Source organism: Dermochelys coriacea, chromosome 10 (genome assembly GCF_009764565.3).
Source record: "Dermochelys coriacea isolate rDerCor1 chromosome 10, rDerCor1.pri.v4, whole genome shotgun sequence".
In the NCBI taxonomy this organism is placed as follows: domain Eukaryota; kingdom Metazoa; phylum Chordata; order Testudines; family Dermochelyidae; genus Dermochelys; species Dermochelys coriacea.
This window is the reverse complement of record NC_050077.1, coordinates 78,309,496-78,323,054: the sequence shown is the minus strand read 5'-3', so window position 1 is coordinate 78,323,054 and position 13,559 is coordinate 78,309,496. Positions and strand designations below refer to the sequence as shown.

General features: G+C 46.0%; 1 long non-coding RNA gene across 2 annotated transcripts in view; it reads left to right on the top strand.

Annotated features, from left to right (window-relative positions):
* Positions 1–11,180, top strand: part of LOC122456204 — a 65,374-nt gene extending 54,194 nt beyond the window's left edge. For both annotated transcript variants that reach the window (XR_006274940.1, XR_006274941.1), the window contains exons 3-4: positions 8,352–9,319; positions 10,652–11,180. This is a non-coding gene — a long non-coding RNA (uncharacterized LOC122456204). The remainder of the gene's footprint in view (positions 1–8,351; positions 9,320–10,651) is intronic.
* The last annotated feature ends 2,379 nt before the right edge of the window (positions 11,181–13,559 follow it).

The following is a 13,559-nucleotide window of genomic DNA, read 5'->3' as shown; positions in this document are numbered from 1 at the left end:
TAACCGCATAGCACTTACACAGCGAGGCCCATTGAGTTAAAATACCTTTACATTGCCGAAAGGCGGTTGGGAAGGGGGGGGGGGGGGTTCAGCTAGCCGTAACGCTGCAGCACCTCGGCTTTGAACTTGGCTTAGCACCGGTTGAAACCCCAGGCTCCAATCTAGACTTTGAGCGAAAAGCCAATGGCTCGAGTCACGGCCAAGCTGGGAGTTGGGGGGCTGAACGGGAGCAGCTAAGCCAAGTTCAAAGCTGAGTTGGTTGGGCTGTGTGGCTCATTTAACCTGTGTTTGCTAATGTGGGTGACCACACAGCTTGTTGCTTTGCTTTCCTGGGCCATGGAGCCATAGCTTGCGACATGGCAGAGCAAGGGGAAGCAGAGAAACTGCCAGCCTGTGACCGGCTTGGCCTTAGGCAGGAACTGGGGCTTACCCCAGGCACCGTAACAGCTGCAGCTCCTGCCATTGGGCCTGCCTCCCCGCGGCATGCCAGCCTGTCAAGCAGGCCTCAAGGGGAGGCTGTCATGCTGGGGTGGGGGGGGGGGAGACCATCAAATGCAGGGGCGCTTCACTGGGTATTCTGCTTCCTGGAGCTCCCCCATGGTGCCAACTGCCACCACAGAGCCCAACCAGCTCCACACAGCCCATGTAGTCAGCACTCCCGTGTGGCAAAGGGCCCATGTAGCCAACTCAGTGCCAAACTACCTGAGATACTTGCCAGGGGCGTGGGCACTGCCAGAATGACTCTGCTCTCCAGCCATCTCCTGATGCCGGAACAGCCCCTCAGGGCCATTGCAGCTGAGCACAAGCAAGTGGAGCTGGGGGGGGAGGGAGGGGAGGGGGCACACAGGTAGCCAGAAAGCTCCAGCCGCAGGGACACAAAGGGGACATACACTTGGGGACTGGCAATGAAATCCTGGCCCCATTCACCCGAGGGGGGTCTTGCGTTAGATGCCGACCCATTGTGACAATTCTATTGTTTAATTGGGTTTGTGTACGCAGTTTTTAATTTCACTGTCCTTTGCAATGCTGGTCTTTTGAAGGAGCAAAGGTCAGCAGGCAGGCGTGGAGGTCATTGGCCCTGCAAGGGGCTCAAACCACAGCGCGAGGAGTCAAGCTGAGACGGATTATTAAAGGGGCGCCTGCCACGTCTCCGCTGGCACTAGGACACTGAAGTAACTGGAGCTGTGGATTTTCTTGGCTTTGTGGCTGGTATGTCACATCTTTGATGTGTGCTGGGCAGAGAGCAGTTGGATTAATATGGCCACAGAATAGAGGCAATGCCATATGCCAGTGTAGGCGCTTGGTGGTGAATTTCACTTGTGCTTTTATTTTCACTCAGGTGCTGGCCGTACCCAGGGCTTCCTGGCAGTTGCCAGCGCTCGATAATAAATGGTGATGACTTCTGCAGCTCTCACCAAGTGCGGTATAATGGCTAATACTGTACGGATCAGATTACTGAGAGCAGAGCGTCTCTGCAAGTTTGTGCCCTAAAAAAAAAAAAGCTCACCAAGCACAAAGATCCTTAGCCGACTGGAGTCACTGAACATGCTCAGTAGCTGCTCTGCAAGCTCTTAATCTCTCATCTGCACACTCTTCTTTTATGGCAAAATTCACCCCTGTGCAAAGATCCCACCCTAAACCCATGCACCGCTCTAAGTCCTCGAACTAGAGTGTAAATGGGGCATAAACACTGGGCAGGTCCTCTGTGCAGGGGTGAATTTCACACAATTTCTCTTTGGGGAAGAAATGCTTCGCCAGCTTTCTGTGGTTCAGCAAATGAGGTGGCAAATAGGGGCCCAAGTGCGTGGATAGAATCTGCTCAGACCTGTGCAAAGAGGGCCAGACGCCTGACTCTGTTCAGTTTTCTTAGAATTTAAAATGTAACCAAATGGCAAGAAACCAACTGCCAAGCTGAAAATGGTCGGGCCAAGGATTAGCTAGGTACGGTAACCAACAACGAGTGCCTTAAGAAGAGGCAGGCAGGGCTGTATAGGAACCGAGGGAGAGTTAGGGAAAAGTTGACTTACACAAATCGATGTGCTGTCCAGACACTGAGGAAAGAGCAGCAGGGAAGTGGCTCTCCCCTTGCGCACTGCTCAGTACCTTCCTCAACTCACTGGTGCTAGGTGCAGGTGTGGGGGGCGACAGTACAGGTCTGAATGGGGCTTACTTTGTGATCTGGATTTATTTAGTCTGGAACAAAATAGAACCCTCCTGTTGTCCGAATCTCCTTGAAACTCGAGCACCCTCTAGTGCCCATATGGGGGAAAACACCCAAACCTCATTCAAAACCAAGGGCTGGTCTACACTTACAAGTTAGGTCAACGTAGCTATGTCAGGAGGGGTGTGAAACACACACCCCTGAGTGCCACAGCTATGGCCACTTAAGAGTGTAGACGCAATTATGGCCAGGGACGAATGCTTCCGCCTGCTGTTGCCACACACTGATGACAAAAACCCCATCTGTCAGTGTAGGCCGCCTCTAAGGTACTGGGTAATGCCAGCATAGCGTCGGCAGTCCAGCTACACTGGGAGAGTCTCCCTAGTGTTGCCATACCCTGAGCTAGCAAATGTTTTCTCTTTCTTGCTGGTAACAGGGACAAAGCTGCAACAGTGAGAGATGTAAACTCATTCATGATTAACAAAAACAACCACCTTTGCCGGTCAGCGACGCCAATGCTGGCAGCCAAAAACATATGAAGGGCTTACCTACAGTCTGAGTTATTCAGGCACAGCTATTGCCCTTGAAACTCACACCCTACCTTCAGCCAAATTGACTTTCAAGTGACAACAAGCCCCTCGTTAACAATCAAAGCAGCTGCTTCACTCCCACTAGAAATGCAGGCCCCCGGCAAGATCTTAATGCAGTAGGAGACTCAGTATAAGAAGTTTGAGCCAGATCCTCAGCTGTTGTAAATTAATGTCACACCACTGGCATCAACTCTCTGTTCCCCTCATCCTCAGCCAGCTGGCCACCAGGCTGATCCCCTGACACTACAGTAGCCTGAGGACCGCTCCAATGCACGCGGCTTGCCAAGGACTGGAGATTAATGGGGTGCAGGGAAACCATCGCCAGTCCCTGGTCACGGTCCCTGTGTCAGGGGCTGAGTACAAACTGTTCTGATGGTGCTATGTGATGAGGAGCCATTGGTTACCAATTGCCAGGTCACTTGTGCAGAGACCACAGAGCAAAGCAACCTGAGAACCTGGGCCTAGATTTTTTTTACACCAGTAAATCAGACCTGCTGCCTGACCTGGGAGCAGGGCTAGATTACCCAATAGGCAGACTAAGCAGGTGCTTAGAACAAAGCAGGGGGCACCAAAAAAATTTTTTTTTAAAATTTGATATTTGATATTTCAAAAAAAGCATCAAAGTAGTCATCATGGGAAAAAATCAGAACTTTGCTAGACTTTCTTAACTTCACTACACCCTCTTCCCCCATTTTTCTGTTCTCTTTTTATTACTTATCCCCACCTAAACCAGGGGGCCGTCCTACCAACGTAGATCGAAATAATGCGAGGAAATCAGATCCTGTCATTAGCTGAACGTGGTCTGCCTTTCCAGGGATCCAATGACACATTTGGATCATTGCAGAATGGAAATTTCTTGGGATTGTTGAAGCTTGTGGCTCAGTTTGACCCATTTTTAGCAGGCCATATCTCAAAATATGGGAATGCTGGCAAAGGTAACCCATCATACTTATCCAAGACAATATGTGATGAACTCATTGGTCTAATGAGTTACAATGTTCATTCAGCTATTGAGGATGAAATAAGTACTGCTGGGTACTTCAGTTTATCTGTCGACTCTACACCTGATCTTTCAAATATTGATCAATTGAGTATTGTACTAAGATATGTGTCTCCCACAGATGGAAAAACCAGTTGAACGATTTATAACATTCCTCAATTTGAAAAGCCGCACTGGTGAAGAAATGGCAAATCAAGTACTGCATTATCTGTGCCAAGTTTGCAAAATAGATTTCTCAAAGTGCAGAGGTCAATCTTATGATAACACTGCCAACATGTCAGGGCGTTATCAAGGAATGCAGAAGAAGCTTTTAGAACAGAACAAATATGCCATATTCATACCATGTGCTGCACACTCTCTCAATCTTGTTGGCTGCAGTGCTGTTGATTGTTGTCTGGTAGCAGTAAGTTTTTTCTCAATAGTCCAGTTACTTTATACATTTTTCTCTGCCTCAACACACCGATGGGCAGTTCTAAAAACATATTTGGGCAATGATCGTGTGTGTGTCTTTCTAATACTCGCTAGGAGGCACATGTAGTGGCAACAAGTGCAATTCTGGAGTCCTACTCAAAGATTGTGGATGCATTAGAAAGTATAGCTGAAGACCAATCACAAAAGAGAGAAACTATATGAGAGGCAGAAAACATTGCAAACAAGATGCAAGAACTAGAGTTTGTATTCATGTTGACCGTGTGGAATGAAATTTTACAACACTTTGACCACACAAGTCGAGCTCTCCAAGAAAAAGAATTGGATTTGAAAACATGTGCAGACCTCTGTCAATCATTAGCAGACCATTTACACACTTTGAGGAATGATTTTGAATGATTTGAAGACATATCAAAAGATATCTTGCCTGATACTAACTACAAAGAAGCCCAGTCCTGCAAGCGAATCAGGAGAAAACAAACAAATGATAGCAGTGCAACAGAAACAGCATTGAATCCTAGAGACAAATGTTGTGCATCTACTTACTACACTATAATTGATACACTTGAAGCTCATATGAAGAGGAGACGTGAAGTGTACAAAGAAGTATCAAGTAGATTTTCTTTTCTAAACGATATGGACTTATCTGACAAACAATATTCACAAGGTTCCCAAAAGCTAGTTGACTCATACCCTGTTAACTTGAACATGAATCTCTGTGGAGAAGTACGGCAGTTCCACTGTTATCTGCACACAAAATTTAATGAAACAGGAAAAATGAAATTCAGTCACATTGATCTTCATGACACAATATTGAAAGGCGGAATACAATGTGTATTTCCAAATGTAGAGATCGCACTACGGATTTTTCTAACATTGATGATTACTAACTGTGCCGCAGAACACTCTTTTTCTCAGCTGAAAAGAATAAAAACCCTCAGAGAACAACAATGTATCAGGACAGACTTGATTCACTTTCCCTATTGTGTATGGAAGCGGACATGCTTCGTCGAGTCAGCTTCGATGAACTTATCCAGAATTTTGCAATCAGAAAATATAGAAAGAAGCTATTTTAATTTCAGCATATATGTACGTTTTGTGTCATTTCGAAAAATAAAATTTTATTTTATGGTATAGTATTGTTTTTATTTTGAATTACATATGAGGGGGGCACCATAATCTTTTCAGTGCTTATGGCCTCTAAAGATCTTAATCCGGCCCTGCCTGGGAGCTAATGAGCAAAGCCGTGGAGATATCTCAACCCTACATGCAGCCAGCACAGGGTGAGGGCAGACCCACGGCTCCATTATTGAAGAGATGTTCTCGCTCTAGTTGTGATGGGTTTGTTATGTAATAATTGCACTTGCCCTTCATTAGCATCTCTTCCTTTAAGGTTAGTGCCTGTTGGCCCCAAAGAACTGGGGCTTTGATTTGCCTCACCTGTTCCGATTGCTTGCATTTACACCTACCTTGTCTTTCTGCAATGTTTTTGTAATCGCCTTTGGCTATTCTAGAGCAGTGATTCTCAAACTTTTTTTTTCCACGGACCACTTGAAAATTGCTGAGGGTCTCGGCGGACCACTTAATGAACTTTCCAAATGTTGTTTGTACCATTAGTTAACTATTGTAAAACGGTTTGGATAAAAGCGCTATATTAAAAAAAAACTTAATAATAATTAACCTTTTTTTGTTCTACAAATAAAAGCACACAACTCATATTTTACTATCAGTCATCTTACCTTTCTAATGCAATGGATGTGCCCTCTCTCCCTCGCTGTGGCAGCCCCCTAGCTGGGGCTGGGAAGGAAGGGGGTCTCTCCCTATCTCCCCTGCCACAGCAGCCACAGCCCTGGAGCTGGGAAGTCACCTCTTTCTCTGGCTGCAGCAGCCCTGTACATCCCAAATTCTCCCCATCCCCCTCTTCTAACTCCACTGCTCCCTCCCTCCTACCCCCTATTCCTCCCAAGGCCATCACCTCAGCTTACATGTGCATCTTCTCCAGGGTCCAGGCACCTAATTAGTGGAGCCTGTCTGTGTGGGTGGATGGCCCTTCATTCTCTTGTGGGCAGCTGCCTAGGAGTGCACCTTAGAGGGAACTATCCGCTGACCACCTGAACGGAGCTCGCCACGGGACCCCCTGACGGACCCCCGAGAGGACCACTTTTTGGGAACCTCTGTTCTAGAGCTTGGCTCGTTCTTTATTAATGAATGCCATAAAGTGATCACATGAAAGGCAACTAAAATTGCATATTAAAGAGCAGGGGATTTCCGACCCATTTTCTCCTCCCAGGGGGCCCAAGCCTTATACTAGATAATAACCACTCAGTCCTTCGTCAAAGGATCAGGGCCCTAATGAGCTTATAACAAAAACTTCTGCTTGTGCCATGATGGGGTGCAGTGCAGCCATTGCCTAGCAAAATAATGTCCTGTCTACACGCTTTAAAAGATGGCCTAGTCTCATGCTTTAAACAGAGGAATACTTCTAGAAGCAGATGGCTTTTTTTTTTAAATGTTAGATAAAATGATATCTGATTAAATGTTAAGCTCTTAAAAAGACAGACCTGCTTTGTGCATGCCAAACTACATACCAGGAAATAGATTTAAACTGCAGGAACAAGTTGTGTACCCTTGGCTGCATCTAGCCAAGCGCTCAGTCTTTATGTGAGCCACACTGGACGTGGAATTAAGTGGGCAATTTGCTAAGGCCTTTCCAAGGCTGAAATAGGGGAGCTGTTACACTTTTCTTTGCCACTGAAATAGCTAATGATACGAGCCAAGCTAGTAATGTGTCTGTCAGGTAAGTTGAGGAGCGGTTTCATCCCTATTGAGACACTTACCAAACAGCTGTATTAAAATGGGAGCACGTGTCTATTCTGATTTGATTAAACATGAATGTGGTGTATTCAGGAGTATTCAGGATTATCATTCTTCTAGGTTTCGGCAATCATGTCGGTGGGGTGAAACAGGCAGGATTTTCCATGGCAGTGTATGCAAACACAGAAATGCCCACACATTTTTAGTAGCATTAACGCTGACATCATGAACCTATTTCAGAGTAGCAGCCGTGTTAGTCAGTATTCACAAAAAGAAAAGGAGTACTTGTGGCACCTTAGAGACTAACAAATTTATTTGAGCATAAGCTTTCATGAGCTACAGCTCACTTACTCCTTTTCTTACCATGAACCTGTATTCCTTGAAGTCCCGGTCATACCTAAAGGATTGTTAGGCCTCAAACCCTACAGATGTGTCCGTTAAATCTTCCTTGAGTCACGTTTGTTTGTTTTTTTGTAGTGACTGACTGGCCTTTTAAAACAGCCTATTCCTGTATTGAGTGGTCTGACAGGTCATACAGGCATTTGGAAAATGGTTCCTGTGTATTAGGCTTTCTTGGTCATTGACAGAATTAAAAATACCCTGGGTTTTATTGTCTGTGATGGATTACTCTAATTTGAGTGCAGCTTTCTGGCTTGAGGCATCTGCAACCCTTCTATACATTCCTGCAGCAGGGGGAGAGGCTTGAGAAATTGTGCACCTACTGGCCTCACCTTAGTACAATTTACAAAACAAGGCCGAGCTGTTGGCTTGCTCCAGTTGGCCAACAGAGGAAGAAATTCACTTTCTTTAAAAAAATATATTGCAACATACATCAAACTACACAGCCCGAATGCACTGCTTCTCGGTCAGTACATGCAAATGTTCTGAATTCCCTCTCCCTGAATGCCTAACTGGGAAGATTTCCCGCCCCAAAGGCTCTTACCCTCTAGCTCAGGGGTGGCCACCCTGGGGCTCCGGACCCACATGCTGCCCTTCAGAAGTTAATATGTGACTCCTTTTACAGGTGCTGACTCTGTGGCTGGAGCTACAGGTGCCAACTTTCCAGTGTGCCGGGGGGTGCTCACTGCTCAATGCCTGACTCTGCCACAGGCCCTGCCCCCCCCACTGCACCCCTTCCCGCCCCCTCCCTTGAGCCTGCCATGCCCTTGCTCTCCACAAGCCCCACCCCCCCCGCCTCCTGCATGAAACAGTTGATCAGGAGGTATGGGGAGGCACTGATCAGCAGTGCTGCCAGTGGGTGGGAGGTGCTGTGGGGGTGGGGAGCTGATGTGGGGCTGTTGACGTATTACTGTGGCTCTTTGGCAATGTACATTGGTAACTTCTGTCTCCTTCTCAGGCTCAGGTTGGCCACTCCTGCTCTAGCTGCTGTTTTACCAGTGACTGATTTTTGAGAGCGAAATCTTTGGGCGAGATCCCAATGCTGTTACTCATCTTGAATGGCACCTGAGTCCATGACACTATTAACAAGAACCTGTCCCTGTTGTTTCCCCTACAGTCCTGCCCCACAATATCCTTTTGTCTTAAACAAATTGTGCTTTTCAACGTACATGACACTATGCACTCTGTGCCCTTCATCCAGCCCAGTGGAGAAAGAGGTCTCACTGTGCAGATTAATTCTGCTCTTATTTTGGCTGGGTTGTATTGGGGGGGTGGGCGGGGAATGGGAGTTGGAGAGTTTCGGGGAGTCTCATGAAAATTGTTTTTTAAGCCTCTAGCTTGTGTTTTTTCCTTTGGAGCATTACTAAATCTGCCTATGGCTTGCTAATTGAAGCGAGGCCTATGCTAATAAACAGTCGGGTTTGATGGCGGGTCTTGTCCTGCTCTAAGGAAGCCCAGGGAATAAATGTAAGCATTCCCACCCATACAGCCTCCAGAACTGATTTTCATGCCCGAGCCAATGGAACGCAGGTCTCATAGCCTGTAAGGCCAAAGGGCCCATTGTGATCATCTAGTCCGACCTCCTGCACATCGCAGGCCATAGTACCTCGCCCACCCCCTCCGCTCGTCGGCCCAGACCTGCAAAGTGCTGTGTTCTAACCCTGGAGCCTACTGGGCTCAAGCAGGTTCTACAAGTGGTAGGAGACGTTCTCCCTGCCCCCAATGACAGGCTGCTTTACTCACATCGTGGAGGGTCAACGGCACTGAAATAGGTCGAGGGCTCCAGTCTATACCTTCCCAGTCAAGTCCCACCGCTGGCTTCAGAACCTTCCCCCGGCGCCTGGAATGGTCTCGGCTGGGTGGAGGCCTCTTCACTTCTTTCCACCTCCCTGCTACGATCCACACACGCTGAGCTGCCCACAAGAAGTGAGTCAATAACAGTAACCAGTATAAACCCCCCTTAGTCATTCCCGTGGTGGCCCTTGCTCAATTGTTGTCTGGCTTTTGTAGATGGTAAGAGCTTTTTGGGAGAGGGGATGGGCAGGGGCTGTGCACATGGGTGGTGCATAATAACTAATAATACTAAGCCACTCTGCTGAAAGCATAGGCTCTTTCATGCGACCAGAGCCTGATCCAGTGCCCACTGAAGTCAGTGGAACGATTCCAATTGATTTCAGCTGGGTGTTGGATCAAGCCCACGCAGCACACAGCCAAACAGAGGCCTTGGGTCCAGGAACCAGTAATATGTGCTGCCTGAATGATGCCCCGGTGTTCCTGCTTGAGAAAGAAGCCACCACAGTGTGAAATTCCCACAGCTGAAGGAATGGGAGGGGTGCCCGGACAGATGCTTGCATTCCAGCCATCTCGGCTCTCGCCTGCCCTCCGACATGTCCCGTCACATCATGTCCAGATTGCTGGTGTTTCTTGCTTGCTTTGATCATCTGAGCTAGTATTTTCTCTCAAAGAAATGTATAAGGCAATGCTGCTTTGGAACACACCAGCTTTTGGCATGTTTGAGCCCATTTTTGGCCTCTGTATGGTTTAAGGACTGCTAATAAAATAATAATAAATAAGCGCTTTACAACCATTCAGGCTGTCACCTATTGAATGTGTCTCCCTCTGGGATGAATACAAGCCTGGGACTCAGGAGACCTGGGTTCTATTCTTGGCTCTGCTGCTGACCTCCTGGGTGACCTTTGGCAAGTCACTTAGCTTGTCCAGGTCTCAGTTGCCTCATCTGTAAAATGGAGATAATGATACTGCCCTCCCTTGTAAGTGTACAGATGGGAAGGGCTACATAACAACTAGGTATTATTAGTGCCATCTAATGAAGGAGGCCCAGGACATGGTACAAATGGGCTTCATGTTAGTGTATAGCTCACTGAAAGCCCTGGCTGTGTTTCCCAGGCCCCCCACCCTGGGAGGACGGGCGTAGTGGGACATCCTGAATACAGCCTCCATGCAGGGGATGATTTGTCTCTTCTATGATAAAGATGGGGTATCCCCAGATGTTTTCTGGGTCTACGCAGCCTGTCTAGCTGAGCACACTCTGGTACTAGGGTCTGGACTGGGCTTGGATGGTGGGGACACAATTCCAGTGGGATGAGATAGCTTGCTACAAAGGTAGCGATTTTTAGGGGTGGCGCCTCAGCTGAGTTCGCGCCATTGACTGCAGTGGAGTTACTCTGCTTTACACCAGCTGGGGATTTGTCACCTTAGCTTTTCACGCTCCGTTTGTTGTGCTCTCCTTTACTCCAGTTGTGTCAAGTAACCCCTGCACATCACCATGAGACGGATGGAAGGGGCTCCAGGAAGGAACATCCAAACTGCACTCCTCAATGGATCCAAGTCCCACTCTACAGTTGGAACAGCTTTAAGTTGGCGTCCAGCTTCTCCCCAAAGTGTCTGTGTCACACAGTAGCAGAGCGGATGGGATCATGTCTTTCACATTGATGGGGCTGCTTTTGGTCCTTCCCAAATGTGTTTTTTTAAAAAAACCCCACAGTCCCTTGCACCATTCCTAACTAGTATCCAGGCAGATTATATTTGTAGCCCTGATGTAGTCTAAAATATCTCAGTTATGTGATACTCTTGTTAGCAGTGCTGGAGAGGCCAAGGGGGAGGGGACACCCTGTCCTCTCCCCACCATTCAGCTATCTAGTGGGGGAGAACATAAGAATGGCCATACTGGGTCAGACCAAAGGTCCATCCAGCTCAGTATCTTGTCTACCGACAGTGGCCAATGCCAGGTGCCTCAGAGGGAGTGAATCTAACAGGTAATGATCAATGATCTCTCTCCTGTCATCCATCTCCACCCTCTGACAAACAGAGGCTAGGGACACCATTCCTTACCCATCCTGGCTAATAGCCATTAATGGACTTAACCTCCATGAATTTATCCAGTTCTCTTTTAAACCCTGTTATAGTCCTAGCCTTCACAACCTTCTCAGGCAAGGAGTTCCACAGGTTGACTGTGTGCTGAGTGAAGAAAAACTTCCTTTTATTTGTTTTAAACCTGCTGCCCATTAATTTCATTTGGTGCCCCCTAGTTCTTATATTATGGGAACAAGTAAATAACTTTCCCTTATTCATTTTCTCCACACCACTCATGATTTTATAGACCTCTATCATATCCCTCATTGAGTCGCCTCTTTTCTAAGCTGAAAAGTCCTAGTCTCTTTAATCTCTCCTCATATTGGACCCGTTCCAAACCCCTAATCATTTTAGTTGCCCTTTTCTGAACCTTTTCTAATGCCAGTATATCTTTTTTTGAGATGAGGGGACCACATCTGTGCACAGTATTCAAGATGTAGGTGTACCATGGATTTATATAAGGGCAATAAGATATTCTCCGTCTTATGCTCTATCCCTTTTTTAATGATTCCTAACATCCTGTTTGCTTTTTTGACTGCCGCTGCACGCTGCATGGTAATCTTCAGAGAACTATTCACGATGACTCAAAGATCTTTCTCCTGATTAGTTGTAACTAAATTAGCCCCCATCATATTGTATGTATAATTGGGGTTATTTTTTCCAATGTGCATTACTTGAAATTTAATGTGGATAAATGTAATTTGCTATTTTGTTGCCCAATCACTTAGTTTTGTGAGATCTTTTTGAAGTTCTTCACAGTCTGCTTTGGTCTTAACTATCTTGAGCAGTTTAGCAACATCTGCAAACTTTGCCACCTCACTGTGTACCCTTTCTCCAGATCATTTATGAATAAGTTGAATAGGATTGGTCCTAGGACTGATCCCTGGGGAACACTACTAGTTACCCCTCGCCAGTCTGAAAATTTACCATTTATTCCTACCCTTTGTTCCCTGAGAGAAAGCCTGCATTTTAATCAGATACAACAACTCTTGAACTGATCATGGAGCTGTGCAAACATCCAGTGACTGATGCAGTCACCAGCTGCCAATAAACGGTGACACTGACGCAGTGTAATTCTTGGAGGAGTCTGTTTATTTTGAGATATGTTTTGCTTCTGATGGCTATTTTAACAGCCTGCAGTAAAAGTGTAAATCTGACATTTAACCTGCTAACTCTACATCAAGCAGCCTTGAATATATGTTAAAACTTAGTATAAGTTTCTCAGTATAAAAACAGTTCAATACACAGTACACATTCATTCATCAGGAGTTGATTCACTTTTTACACTCTTTTGTACATGCTATGATAATGTAATTGTGTGTACACCGGGTACAATGCTTTCTAGGGTCTAGTATGACCTTAGTGATGTGAAAAATAAACTATATAAGCAACTCTATCTAAAAAATAACAGACACTTTTATATACCAGTAAACTGAGCTTACTTCCAAATTTCAGAGTAGCAGCCGTGTTAGTCTGTATTCGCAAAAAGAAAAGGAGTACTTGTGGCACCTTAGAGACTAACAAATTTATTTGAGCATAAGTTTTCGTGAGCATCCGATGAAGTGAGCTGTAGCTCACGAAAGCTTATGCTCAAATAAATGTGTTAGTCTCTAAGGTGCCGCAATTACTCCTTTTCTTTTTACTTCCAAATGTATTTACAGAGGAAAGTAACAGAGGGGCATGGACCATTTCCAAGTTCTGCTGATTAAATTATTCCCTTCTCTTAACAACTTGTAAAGCATCTGAAGTGCTGACACGTTTTGCTTTGCATTGGACTCTTTGTACAATTTACTTTGCAGTAGTGCAATTAAATAGCTCATTAATGTACTGAGATTGTGCAGTATTCAATGACAGATCATCATCTTTGGGTCTTTCACAGTAACTCTGTATCACGATATCTTTACAGACCAGAAATATATTGGCCACTGAAGGATTATTGCTGGGCTCTCACCCATTGGGACAGCAGGTGATAGGAGTATTGTGTAAAAGCTCAGTCTCTGAGGGAGAGAGATGCATATCTGTGTAGTTAATGAAGCTCTTTAGGATGAGGACCTAAGCAGCAGCTGCCCAGATGTGTGGGGGTTGTGAGGGAATTTACAATGGAAGAAAGGTGGCTCAAAATAGAGAAGTGAATGGAATGGGTGGAGGGATAGGGAGGGTGGTACACATTAGGGCAACATTGTTGAGAGATCACCTGCTTTCTGGACTTAATACATCTCTATCCCGTGCTGAAAAGAAAGGCAGAAACAAACAGAAAGGTATCTAATTTGGTCTTCTGCATCTCTGGCAAATG